Source organism: Amblyomma maculatum, chromosome 1, assembly GCF_055883805.1.
Source record: "Amblyomma maculatum isolate TAMU_Amacu chromosome 1, ASM5588380v1, whole genome shotgun sequence".
Lineage (NCBI taxonomy): Eukaryota > Metazoa > Arthropoda > Arachnida > Ixodida > Ixodidae > Amblyomma > Amblyomma maculatum.
In genome coordinates, this window is record NC_139344.1 from 484,415,343 (window position 1) to 484,428,786 (window position 13,444).

The 13,444-nt window shown below is 44.8% G+C and overlaps 1 long non-coding RNA gene across 1 annotated transcript; it reads right to left on the minus strand.

The window, feature by feature from the left end:
• Positions 1–9,042: 9,042 nt before the first annotated feature.
• Positions 9,043–13,395, minus strand: LOC146210144 (uncharacterized). The gene is made up of 3 exons (XR_014708333.1): positions 13,130–13,395; positions 12,288–12,367; positions 9,043–9,659 (listed from the first exon to the last, which is right to left on the minus strand). It is a non-coding gene; the product is annotated as an uncharacterized LOC146210144 (long non-coding RNA).
• Between the last annotated feature and the right edge of the window lie 49 nt (positions 13,396–13,444).

Sequence of the window (13,444 nt, forward strand, 5' to 3'; positions counted from 1 at the left end):
TAACAAACTGGATTCCAAGGGAAGGAAAGCGTAGCAGGGGGCAGCGGATGAGGTTGAGAAGTTCACAAAGGTCAAGTGGATGGGAGAGGCCTTTGCCCTGCAGTGGGTATAGTCAGGCTGATGATGAAACACAGAAGCCACCTCCTGCACTATCTGATGATGGGAAAGTGAGTCTATCGACAAGACAGTATAAAAATAACCTTGCTGTACATGAATGAACCAACAGGATATCGAAAACTTCCATGAGCTGCATAAAAAACTAAGATACATCATATAAAAACATGCAGCACTTAAAATACAGTGTTGAAGTATTGCTCCAAAATCACAAGTACCACCACGGCCCACCACGGAAGCAATAGCAGTGGTGCCTCGTCACAAACAGCCCATTTGCGTTATAGGGTTCCTTCAGCGCAGAGGCAGTGACTGAACTGGAAAGCGGTGAAAGCACATGGATGCAAAGAAAATATGAGTAGGCATTAGGCATGCCGCCATCTCAAAATAAAACTAAAATGCCAGTGACGCATGCTACAGTGTCTGAAGCATCGTGATTGGTTATATCACCTCCGCAGAAAGTTGTCACTGAGTATGGCAAACTTTTGCGGATAGTCGGGGCATTTTGGCACAGCATGACGCAAATTTCACGCTTAATGCACAGCTTGGTGCAGAAATATGTAGCCGTATCAAAATATGCAATTGGTGCAGCTGTTGCACCCCTGTGTGCTGTCCGCTCATCATTCTTGGATATTCAGGCACCAAGCCGCTTCTGCTCTTTGAGGCCTGGGAGAGGTCTGTTGTCTTTGCCTTTTTAACTGCTTGGGGCACGACAGATTTTATTAACCCTATTCAGTATACCAACTCTTTTCAGCCTTCCGTTAATAGCTTGGTACGCAGATTTAGGGTGTCTTTGGCAGGCGCACCTCCTGCATATCCTTCAAAACCTCTAGCAGTCTCTCCACTGCTTTGAAGCTCTGTTCGATCGATAGCCTTTGTCCTGCGAAGCTCCCTAGAAACCAAATACTGAGATTGTTGCACTGGAAGTCTCGTCACTGACACGAAAGAATAAGTAAGGGGAATAAAGGACTCCTTTGCGGCGCGACGGAGTCCTGTATTTTTTCTTCATTGTGCATGATCATCCTTTATAGATGTGGTATCGCTGTCATACCTGCTTAAGTGCTTCCGCACTAACTGGGAACCAACATGGCGGCCCACCAAGCCTGACTGCCGTTTTTAGCCAAAATAGGGAACCCTAGCATGAGATGTCACCACCCTAAGCCGGGCGCCGCGGCGCAACATGTAGGCTCCCTATCCTCTGAATTCGGCGCCATCTACTATTAGTGTTAGAAAGCGTCTGCTGTCCCATATTGTTTCCAAGATCATCCCCACGCTTGCAGGGGTGATCTCTGAGGCCATGCTTCCCGCCCTTCCTCGCAAACATCTCCTCGCCTTCGACTGTCTTTTGACCGAGCCACTTTTTTAAAAGAGCGAGAATAAGTGGCGACTCACTGAGCGGCCACTCTTTTGGAGAGCCGTCGCTTAGTGAGCAGTGGTTCTTTTGGAGAGCCGCTGGTTCAGTGAGCCATCGGGAACCGTGAGCAGCGTTTCTTTTGGAGTGCTGTTAGGAACCGTTCTGCCAGAGTTAGGTCTTCTGTTTGCTGCTACTTTAGCGCCATCTATTAGCAGTACGAGAAAGAAACTCCAGTGGGCAGGCACAGGTGGATTGGGCCGGCATATAAAGAAAAGAAAAAGGTGTGCTGTCTGCACAATCCTTCGCACATAGTTGGTCGGCTGTTTCGGCGCCGTGTCGAGGCTCCGCGCCGGCGACCTGACAGCCGCAATGTGTGCATGCTTCGGGTGGTCGCCGCTGTTTTTGTGCGTCTTTTGTTTTGCTTTCAATAATTGCTATGCATAGTTTTCTCAAGCTGCATTACAACAGGGCGAATGTGGAATGCATAGCCCCTTCCGCAGCCAGCCCAGCAGAAAAAAAATATCTGGTTCAGTTATGAACAGCACCGACTGCAGTGCGTCGTGTGCTCAAAACGGGAACAGATGCTTTGAGAAAATTAAAACCACACTTCAGAGCATGAATGGCGAGCGATTCGGCTTGAAGTAGATACAAAATGAATGAATGAATTAAATACGGTCGGTGTATGTATGTGGCGGCAGAAACAGGAAGGTTGAACAAGTTTGGGTTAGGGTACTGGGCCAAAAACCTGTTGCCAGGAATAAAGGAAGCAATGGGAGAAGCCGGGGCGCTGAGAGCTGTGGGCATTGAGAAAAACTGTCGCAAAGTTGAACGGGGTTATAAGAATATACGAAAAACGAATCAGCTAGAGAAAGCATGTAGGAGGAGGGGGGGATTTAGAAAGTGAAAAAGGACTAACGCGGACTCGAGCTACAAAGCGCACACTGCATTAAAAAAAATGATGCATTTACATTATACTTCAGGCTCCTGAGTTCACTGTCTCCGGGAATATAAGAGGGACCTCGAATCGGGTAATCTGCTTTCTCTATATTTATAATTCACTATCTATATCTGTCTACATTGTCACTATCAGTATTTATTAACAGTCAGTCCACACGAGATTTTGGGCTAGAGATTGATGGCCCGAAGTATTTATTAAGGATAATTCTCAGTGTGTTTAATGATGGCCAATGTTATTCAGATAATTTTGAAACGATAGGGTACCAAAAGAACGAAGTCCTCTCTTGGGGAATGGGTGCACCTCCAGTAAATATAGTGGACTTAAATAGAAAGAATCACGTCTAATGAAATATGGATTTTGCTGTTTACTGGGATTTTGTAGTCATCATGAGGGGAGTTAGGATGGACACACAAATATTTCCACGCTTTTGTTTAGTTTTGGGAGGTCGAACGGGTGCGGATCAGTGAACGAGAGAGAGGCAGAGTTGTCTTTCTCTCCAATAGACCACTGTTCGCTCCTGAGCGCCCCAGGCTTAAGTGAGCCAATGAACCGTTCAAATGAGCCGGCTCACTTCAGTGAGCTGAGCCGTTCTGAGCTACTCACTAAAGTGTGCCACTTTGCCTATCTCTAGGTCGTCGTCTCTTCAGCTCACTGTTCCCGAGTCTGCGTCGCTTAGATGGTAGCCATTAAAAGGTACTCTTGAGAAGATAAAGGTGGCAAACCTGCCACACGGCGGCTGCGACGAGGTACTGGCGAATCCAGGATGTTTTACCCAGCACCTCCACCAAATGTAGCGGATGAAATAGGTTTAATAGAGGTGAACGTTTGAATAATGAAGGCTGCTTGCAAACGGCCCAAAGCCCAGATCAGTCTGCACGCATCTCTCTCTGCGTCAAACTCCTCATTTGAAAGTAAAAAAGGGGTATTTCACATATAAACCTCTCTGGCACCCATTCCATTGACTTATGCTTCACTTCAGCAGACCGTAATGGTTGCGGAGCACTGCAAGTTTCATTTTCAACCCTGTCAAAATGTAGAGCACATGCAGTCGAACCCCGCAATAAAGAAACTTTCTGCAAAGGAATTTTTGTTTTGTTTTGTCCCCGCGAGAATTTCACTCTTGCAAAAGTTGACAAATAAGTAAATATTAGCAATTGGCAAATAAGCTGTAAGTTGTGATGGCCCAAAAAGTGAGCATGGAAATGGCGAATACGCACTTGTCAGAATTCACAACCAGGCCGTGCCGTTGGAGGCGCTGTAAACTGCACGCAGGTAGTTCTCGTTATCTATAGACATATTGCTGACTGTGTTTGCATACATCAATGATCGATGTATGCGAACACAGCTGGGAGGCCTTTTGTGACCTTAGCAATGAACTGCTGAAAGGTTTGAGCTGGGTTCTGAAGTCCAAAGGGCAGTTGTGATGGCTGTTTTAGGTATGCTGGCAAACACAGTGGGTATCTGGTGATGTGCCTAACCAGGTCCACTTTGTTAAAAATGGTGCAGCCATTCAGATGTGATGTGAAGCAGTGGGTAGCTGTCATGGATAGTCTTGGCATTCAACACTTTATAGTCACCGCACGGACGCCAGTCACTTGGATCTTTTTTAGATATGAGATGGAATGACAGAGCCCATGCGCTGGATGATGGGTGTATAATGTAGAGCTGCATCATGATTGAACTCCCGTTTAGCAGGTGACCACCAAACAAGAGGTGTGATCGTGCTGCTGGTGGTGGTCACACCATATGCTTTGGCGGCTGGTGAGATTGCAACGCTTCGCCAGTTACTGAAATTACACCAGGATGTTCTCAAAGGAGGTGACAGTATCAGCATGCCAATGCCAGTGGGGGACAAGGTTAGACTCGACACCAGATATAGATAGCCGAGTGAAGCTGTCTGTCGGGCTACATGCTGAATGAAGCCCAAGTCAAAGTATGATAGGAAATCTGCGCTGATGATTGGGTCAACGTCAGCGATGACGAACACTCATCAAAAAGTGTGGCAGAGTACCAAGTTAAGGGTAAGGGAGCGAAGTCTGTATGTCAATATGGTCGAAGAGATGGCAGCCCATTGCGATTGCCCCGCCAGCTAGGCACGATGGCTTTTTTTGAAGGATCACGCTGACCTCTGCACCATTGTTGACAAGGAACGGATTATGACAGGTCTTGTCAATTACCACAAAAGATGGCCGCATTGGGGAGCCACGAGTTGCCATTAATGGTCTTGAGGGGTTTTTCCCAATCACGAGACGTGCACTCCATAGCAGGATGTAGGAATTGCCAGTCATACCAGCAGTGTTAAGTTATGGCTCTTTGTGCGCGATGGAAAATGGTGACTGGAATATGGTGAATGGTCTCTTGGGACAGGCTTCTGAGTGTCAACTAAGGTAGTAAGCTCATCAGTACATGCCTCGAGGCAGGAAATTGCAGAGTCTGCCAGTGGTGAGACAGCTGTGCCTAGCTGGAAGGCCACCTCATGAACCTGGTTGGTCAGCTCCATGGTTGTGTCACTGGCCACTGGGAAGGCAAGATGCAGATGCTTGGGCATCAGCAAGAGCTGAAGAAGAGCTCTCGAAGCAGTGGAACATGGGTGGTGAGTCCTCACCGAATAGCTGCCAAATCCGGTGAAGCAGTTGTGAAAGGAGACAGTCGCCAAGGTCCACCAGTAAGGAGCTGCTGTAGGTGAGAGCGTTCTTACGCCATAGTTCTCTCGGGTACTTTGGTCTTGAGAGCTCTCTTGGGTATTTCGGTCTTGAGGTGCTGATGAGGGCATCTCCCATGAGTTCATAAGAATATCCTACAGGTCACTGATCATGTCAGGAGAGAGCGCAGATACGACATGATTGTACTAAATCATCTTGTGAGGTGATGTGGTCAGTAGAGATGTGCACGGGCGGAAATTCTGAGCCCGAACTAGCTTGGAATCTGTGTTACAGACCCGAGTCTGGCATGGCAACGTGTTCGGACTTAAAGGGCCCACGAAGAGCTATTTACGAAAACTAGAAAACGCACTCTAGATAAAGGTATCCTATCAGTCCTCTTTGCAACACGCAAATTTTTATGCTAGTGTCAGTAATACCGAAAATATTGGCGACTGAAAATGACGCTCGTCCTCTGCACGCTTAACCTGACGCACGGCGGCACGGAAGAAAAAAAAATGAAAACAAGCTGAGACGGCACCCCACCACGTTCCATTCTGCCCGGGTCACCTGGGAGCATCCAGTGAGCAGGCACAACCAGCAAGCACCGATGGAGGTTTGTGCAGGGGAACATGTCGCCCTAATCAGTCGAGAGCTTTAACCAGGAGCACTTTTTAAAAATTAGTTGTCAATTGTCTCCACGCAAAGTGTTTAAATTTGACTCAAATACTCACAAAGACCCTCTCTATTGGATTTCTTTCACTAGAATATTAGAGCAAATATCATTTTAATGGCCCTTTAAGGCCCTGGTCTGCCCCAGAATCTGAAAGAAATAATTTCCAAATAATGAGTTGACCTTGAAAGACCTTGAAATGCTCGGTTGTCACATTTAAGATTGAAATTTGTGGAATATATAGAGGCACAGGACAACATAGAATTATTATTTTTTTATGTTGTTATGCAAGAACAATTCATGCATTGATGAATGCTTAAGACATTTGTGGCACTCCTGGATTGTGAATCCAGCAACGCTGAAGTTCTTTTCATTGCTGTAACTTGTGGCTGCAATGAATAATGTGTTCTTAGCAAGAAAGGAAAGATTTAGGTACATGGTTTCCTCACTTCACCAAAAACACGCGGCCTCTGAGCAAGGGGTTGATTCTGTGGCCAAGTACTGTACTCGGTAAGCTTATCTTGTTCACTGTGCGTCTTTCATGGCACCGACAAGGTCGTGGACCGCAGATGCTTTGACTAGGTGTTACGGCCCATTTCTACTGAGGCTTGTTGAGGCCTGGCACAACAGACGTGGAAGAGCTGACAGCATACCGCGAATCTGGAAACTGATACCTAAACATCTGCCGAAGAGGAAGAGACAAAAGTCAAAATTCGATAGCCCACAAGCAGCCCTTTTGCTTGGTCGTTGACAGCTAGCAAAGATCTGTTCATGCCAGGGGTGTGTGGTGTAAAGGTGCATAAACATCTGTATAGAGAATTCACACACTCTTGTGTGGGAAGGATGCTGCAAAACACTGCTGTATTGTGACACCTAGCACACCACAACCATATTCGTGCCTTTAAAAAAGTTGTGAATACTCTGGATTGGTGTGTCTGGCCTGGCCCCGCCCAAGCTTGAGGCACAGGGCTTCTGAGCGGCCAGAGTACGAGCTTTTGGGCTAAACCGAGCCTTCGCACACCTCTAACGGTAAGGGCCGAATTGTGCCTCAGTCTGGAGAAACCACATTTGCGGGTTCTGGGGTCAGAAGGGTGAAAGGCAAAGTTGCAGCAATGAAACGTTCTGCGAGAGTAAGGGCGGCTCTGTAGAGCAGGTGCCGGCTTCAGTCATCCTCTAGTCCTAGATAATCAGTTGTAGATGTGGTGCTCTAGGTCGGAGGGAAATATAAGCTTCCCACACATTTTAAGGCATAACCAAACTACTGAGCTGTGGCAGCACGTGCCTCCGGCCCAGTGCATTCTTTGTTGTCCTCCTCTTGTGCAGCCGCGCTTAAGGCACAGCCAAAGAAGGATGCTGCAAGGGTAGTTTTTCTAACCAATTATTCCAGTTTATTCTCATATTTTATGTTGAGCTTCTGTACTCTGTGAAATTTCTGGAACTCAGCGGAGAGTACTATAACTGTCGCAGCATTCAACAAATTCTTTTATTACAGTTCTTTCTCTGCATGAACAAGACAAATTTATATAAAAAAAGGAAATGAATACATAACTCCTCAGGGCTGTTTCTTGGACAAGTTAGTGGGGTTTACTCATTTTGGTGAGGCCTGAAGTGCAAAACAGAGTGACGTGAAAGAAACACAGGGCAAAGCGCTAACTTGCAAATGAATACTGAGCTCACAAAAATATTGGGGGAAGGGGGGGGACTTAAACTCTTCCTTTAAGGTCATGGCATGCCAGCGTTAATGGCACCAGTTGCCGGTTTTCCTTGTGGACCTTGTAGACACATTTTGCCACTCACTTGTTCAGAAGCTTTTAACTTGCGGCTGCATTGTCCCATACATAGTCGCAAGATACTACATTATAAAACCACCGCGACAAAGATCTAAAGCACCATTTTAACCAAGCCACACAAAGGTATCTTCGTGGCCTAGGGGTCCTGAAGGGCTGGATTCCGATTTCACCCTTCCATGTCACACCTGTGTTGGCAGCGCCTACCAATTCGGCCATGCCATGTCTCATGCCATCACACAACTCAATGACTAGTCATGCATGACCATGTCGTCTGCCAGCTACCACTTGCCAGAGCCATGCCCATGATTTTTTGCTCATAATGCGGACAATGGCTTTTCTGGGGGACGAAGCCTTTAATGGTGCTGAATGGGAGAACTAGGGTTGGAACACTTTCATCCAGCGATAGAACTAGAGCAGTTTCTTAGCACCAAGAACAGTCAAGAGCAGTCCAGGCTGCACTTCAAACACAAGTTTGAAGGACGTTGCCTGACATCAAAAACACTGCATAATTGCTGTTTCACTCCTTTTAGCAGAACATTTTCGAGAACACTGCAGGATCTGCACTGGAGAAATGCGTAAGCATGCTCATTGCTGTGTTGTCCGCAAGATGTGTCAGCGGGATTCCGAGAGTAACAGATACTGCGCCTTTCCTTTCCTGTAAACCAATTATAGAAGGGTGGTGAACTGTGATGCGTTCAATGGAACACTGGTTGTGTTCAACAAGGGGCATGCGATATACTGTGTGCAGCAGCAATGCTCAGGCTTTCGCATTTCTCCACTGCAGATCCTGCAGAGCTCTCGGAATTTTTCAGATTGCAGTTGGCTGATTACCTCTCTTTACACACTTTCTAACCATTCATACCATTTGTGCATGCAAATCACGTCCTTTCCCGCTTGTTCACGTTTCAAACATTTCAAATTTCCCGCCACTGGAAGTTAGTACCACGTGACCCGTTTAGATGTCGCCATTACCCCTCTAATTAATTACCTAGTTAACCCACATGCATCAAATTATTTACCCAGCAAGATTTTTTGGCCCTCTATCTAATGCAACCATTCTTTTTCTTATAACTTGTTTCGTTCAAATGTAATTGTGATGACAATTCTGGTGACATGAAACTGCCGATATACCTACATAATGCTGACGCATTAAAATGGCAGTGACAAAGCATTACTGCCCTGTGCAGTCATACCTATTTGACACATGGTGCCTCTGTTGCCACAGAGGACATGGGCTCAACTTCAATGTCTTAGCCGTGAGAAGCTGAGGAAATGGAGGTTAGCATTTCATTTACAATCATGCCAGTCACAATACTGCGGTCTGGCTAGCGGTGGTGATCGTTCAAGGGGCAGAACATGCACACCCTCTCTTGGCATGCTACTGCACTACTCCTCACTACTTGGCATCTCTGCTCCAATCCGCCTAATGCAATGAGCTATACGAGTACTGATGCGACAGCATTTGCTGACCGTGAAGAATGTCAGGCATTCGGCGTCAGTGCCCATGCGAAGCCTTCGCCTACTAACTGTGGCAGGTGGTGTTAAGAGGTATTTCCCGCCCTCCATTTATGGGAGAGGAGGGAGATATTTGGACACGAAAGATACAGCAAAGTTGAACCAAAAGCCACGACGAATAGAAATAGAATATAATCGTGATTGGAATAATTGGAGAGTGAAAAAACGATGGAATTAAAATTGGATTGGTTGAAACATTCCAAATTGACTCTGGCTATGAGGGACGCTGTAGTGGAGGGATGCAGATAATTATGACTAAGTGAGGTTCTTGAATGTATGTACTCTGAAATCGCACAGCACGTGGGCACCTTGCATTTTGTCTCCATTGTGTAGTCAAACACCCAATGACCAAGCCACCACAGTGCACAATGAGAGTAGTAATACATTGGTGAGTGAATTTCGTCTGCAGTCAGTCGAACTAACCGTCCTTAAATTTGTTTTTCCTACAACAAAACTTCCTATGAAAATGCTCTTCATGAACCGTTCCCAGCACTCGGAGGTGTCAGGCATTGCCCCTAGTATGTGGGCCATTCACTTCTGATCTCTTCAGTAGGCACTCCAATCCTGAGTGACCCTAGTTCATTGCTGCAGAAGTGGTGGCTGCACAGGATATTGGTGGCTGCAGGAGACAGGATAAAATGGAAAAAAGTCCAATTGACTTATTTTCAGTAATGCTACTGCACATGTGCGAAGCCTTCTTCTCTATTTCTACATAGTAGGGCAGCAGTTCACTGCGTGTGTGAAAACCATGCTGTTGCGCAATAATTACATGCATTGCTAGCATGTACTCTGCTCTCAGGACCGCATGCATTGTCACTGCCTGTTATTGCAATAAACGAAAAGACTCTGCCAGGCATGCCATCTAAGAGATCAAGTGCCGCTTGGAAAATAAACCCACCCTGCTATTGTGAAAGAATTTCTGCAGAAAATACGTGAGGGAGACCCGGTCACCCGCCCTGTCAAACATACTTTGCCTGACATCTGCAAGAGGAGGCGCGACTGGAAAAAGGTCTATAGCAGAGCTACATTGCATGTGCTTAACAAAGTTGTTTGCTGGGTTAACTAGTATAGCATCCTAAAATTTGAAAGTGCTTGGAAAGACAAGGACAAGAGAAGTGGACGAGACAAAAGCATTTGTCCTTGTCTTTCTGAGCACTTTCACATTTTAAGACTGCAAGTGCTGTTGTGTATAGCAATAAATTTGGTTATTCATAATTTGTCTGTTTTTTATTCTTTTTTTGGCTATTCATGACAAGCTTACAGAGGGGTATTTACATGACCTCACACGTGCCGCTTTATTGCCCAGAAGATAGCTTTTGCTAAGAAATCCGGAGTAAATTGTGGTGAGCCGATGAGACATGCATAGCAGTTTTTTGCAACACTCCATGAACAGCAAATTGGTGGCCACTGTGCTGTTGGTGAATAGACCAAACGCGCACGCACAGTTTTATGTAATGTAAACCAAGGATTAAAAAAAAAAAGGCGGAGCACTGCAGCTGACTGAAACCGACGACATATTATTAGTCTTCGTGTAGTTCTGTTTGGAGTATTCCTTATACTTTATCTAGTTAGTTAATTAGTTGAGATTAATTCTATTTTTTTTTATATTCAGTTTAGGCCCAAGTACCCTTAAGTTTTAGAGGGGGTTCAAGTACTAATGACCCAGTTTTTTCTACTAACATACTTCCTGCATGATTGTTTTTTTCCAGCATTTAAACAAAGTGTGCAAATATGAAAGGAAAAGAAAATACCACATGACTACGGTCTTGCTTTGCTAAAGTTTGAATTATCCGAATTCAGGTTTTATCTTGCATGAAAGATGACAGAATCCTCTTCATGAGTATGTGGCTTCCGCCCACACTGAAAATCCGGAAAGCCCGTCTTTTTTTTTTTTTCTTTTTTTTTTCCCCAAATCAATGAAGCATACACGCCCACTGTTTCAAAGTGAGCAGCCACCGCCACTGTCAGCCAACTCTGACAAAGCTTTTATCGAGCTGTCCCACTGACAAAATTTGGCAATGGCAAACACAATGATGATCCCCAAATTTGGTCCAAACCACCCTCAAAATTTGACTTCGTCTGATTTGGACCAAAACCGACGTTCAGGCTAATTCAGCTATGTCAAGCATGATGGTGACTTTCAAATTTAGTCCAGGCCACTCTCTGCTGAAGCTGGATTCAGTTTATTGACAGGCACACTGGACAGCACTCAAAATATTGTTATGTCGCTAGTGAGATCATGTATGTAACAATGCAATAAAACAAGGTGAGCGCTTGTTAAAGAACAGAGAGCACGTGCAATTAAAAAAATCATAGACTTTTTCCCGAGACGTGGTTACGTGGTTACAGGGATGATGACAGTGTTTCACCGCAAGAGATTCCTTCAGTCGTTTTTATGCAATTTCAGTGCCAAATTAAAATAAATCCTCAATTCTTGGATATTGTAGTGCTCGATCTATACTAAATCAGACATTTTTTTTACACCATAATCTAATTTAATACATATTGTTACATTCTGGTCCATGTTTTGTCCCTTTACAGGTCCAATGGGCACATTCAAGTGCAAGGCCCTTAGTAACAATTGTGCAGCAATAGTACCGTGTAGCTGTGCACTATCAGACATAAAGGGCCAGTTCTGGAAGGCCTTTTTGGTGTCCATGGGATCAAAACATAAGTTATAGTCCTGTGCATTGTTGATAAATTCAGTCTAGCCCCACCATCCACTGGTTGTCCTGGTTAGATGACTTGGTAGACAAACTGCCCCACATGAGTAACAGTCCAGGGTTCACTCCTTGGACCACGTCAAATTTTTCACTACTGAAGCTTCTGGAAAACTTATATAGCTTTTCTTTTTACCTGTATGGCTGTACTTATATGGGTGCTAATGAGTAAGTAGCCTCTATTTGAAGTCTACTTTATCTTGTTTCCACTAAGTATACATTTGACTGATCTAGCAGCCAATGCGTGGTACTGCTTTCTTTGATACACATCGCATAATTCAGCACTCTGCCTGAGATGAGCAGTGCACCTGCTGCTAATCATATTGCTGTAACGCATGTAGCTCAGCCAGAATGTTCTCCTCAGTAGAGCAAACCAACCGTTTTCTGGTCGGAGCATTTCATCAATTAAAATAATTAGTGGACAACACACTTTGAAACAAAATTATCTTTATTATTTCAATCAGTAAGCTACTATCATTTGCTTACCATGCATGAAACATTTTGTAGATTTTGAACTGTATACTCACCACAAGATGAGTTGAAACGGTTCCGACTGATAACAGCTACAAGTGAATGGCATCCATCCTTCCACCAGTGTTCTTGTGATCTGCAAAGAGGAAGGCTCCTGAAGTGAAAGCTGCATGGGCCACAATCTCCACACAAAGTCTTGTATCAAGGCATTTCTAGAACAAAAGAGTTTATTCTAGTAATGTCGATAGGCAGTTCATTGAAAGGTTTTACAGACACAGCTGCTTCTAGCCAAGGAGGAGCTTCAGTTTCTTGGGGTGTATTACCATTTTGTTTTTGTTCATGAACTTGCCGCAGAATACATATCTTTATCTGCCAACAGAACTTTTTTTTTATGTACTTTGTTCTTTTCAAGGCTGAAGCAGTACAAGAAAGATAAGGCTGCAAAATAGATTGATTCTTGTGGTAAAGTCTGTGAAGTAAATGAAATAGGCTTCTGCCACAGCAAGAACCCTCCACCTAGTAAACAATCTATTTCACTCCGGCAATGTAGTGCAAAGAGCGACGTGTCAAAGAACGCGAACTAAAGAAAACTAAGCGCTGTTAAAGCTGATCACACCATCGATCACTTCAAATCTTGCGTGCACGTTTCTGTACGGTCCTGTCGTTTTTCAGAGAATAACTGGCACTTTTTACATCGGAAACAATAAATTACTTTCTTCCTGCCGATACATTCCGAACATGTTTTTAGTGCGCTCGCCCAAGTTCTGTACTTGCCCCCACGCATTGACATTATAAATGGCACTGAACCATTTTAACCTCGCAGAAGCCGCTGAAATCATTGTACTCTCCTAAGCTCGTTTCCGATGCACGGACATTTTTTAAACAGGAGCGAACTTACCAAGATTAGGTGAATTGCGCGTATCGGTCGGTGGTCTCGGTTCGCCGACGTTGCAAGTGTACGACAACAATGTTTTAGCACAGCGTTTAAGGGTCTGGTTGCAGACTTATAAAAACTGGGAAACCATATGACAACCAAAGAGGAAATGTAACAGCATAATAACAGCGCATATTTCTGCCTCTAACGCCGTACGTTAAATGCTTCAAGCACGGCGCCATGAAGAAAAATGCAAAAGCGAATGCAGCGCCACTACTGGAAATTACAATTGCAACTTCATGCAAAATATTAGTAACAGAAAAAAGTTCCCTTCTGAAT